Source organism: Propithecus coquereli, unplaced genomic scaffold, assembly GCF_000956105.1.
Source record: "Propithecus coquereli isolate 6110/MARCELLA unplaced genomic scaffold, Pcoq_1.0 Scaffold318, whole genome shotgun sequence".
Lineage (NCBI taxonomy): Eukaryota > Metazoa > Chordata > Mammalia > Primates > Indriidae > Propithecus > Propithecus coquereli.
In genome coordinates this window covers 300,033-300,520 of record NW_012148819.1, presented here as the reverse complement: position 1 = coordinate 300,520, position 488 = coordinate 300,033, and positions in this window count along the sequence as shown.

Below are 488 nucleotides of genomic sequence, written 5' to 3'. Positions count from 1 at the left end.
TGGACAATTGAGAAACTTCTTTCTGAGATTGCTTACATTTATTCTCTTCTTATAAACAAGGTTCATTTTCAAAGCCACAGGTAAAGTCCCACAGTCCAACATTACACTTGCCTAACACATCTCTACATTAGTCATGCATGATGTCCTGTTACTCTGTTTAAAATATAAATATACACATACACACGTGTAAGTAAATTTGTATATATTACTTATGTATAAATATGAAAAATAAAATTGAAATGGACTCCTTCACTGGAACAAGCAATGTGAGATATGAATGTTATACTCAATTTATTCATGTTTCCTTCTTCCCTTCCTCCCTCCCTCCCTCCCTTCCTTCCTTCCATTACTTTTGACTACTTTCTGGTTTGCGTATTGGCCTTTTATCCTTCAAGTGGTGGGTCGTGAAGGTGCTAATAAATAAACCATTTACTCTTTAAGGTAGTATGTTCAATCCACTAATGTGCCTGAATAGCCACCAAATAGTA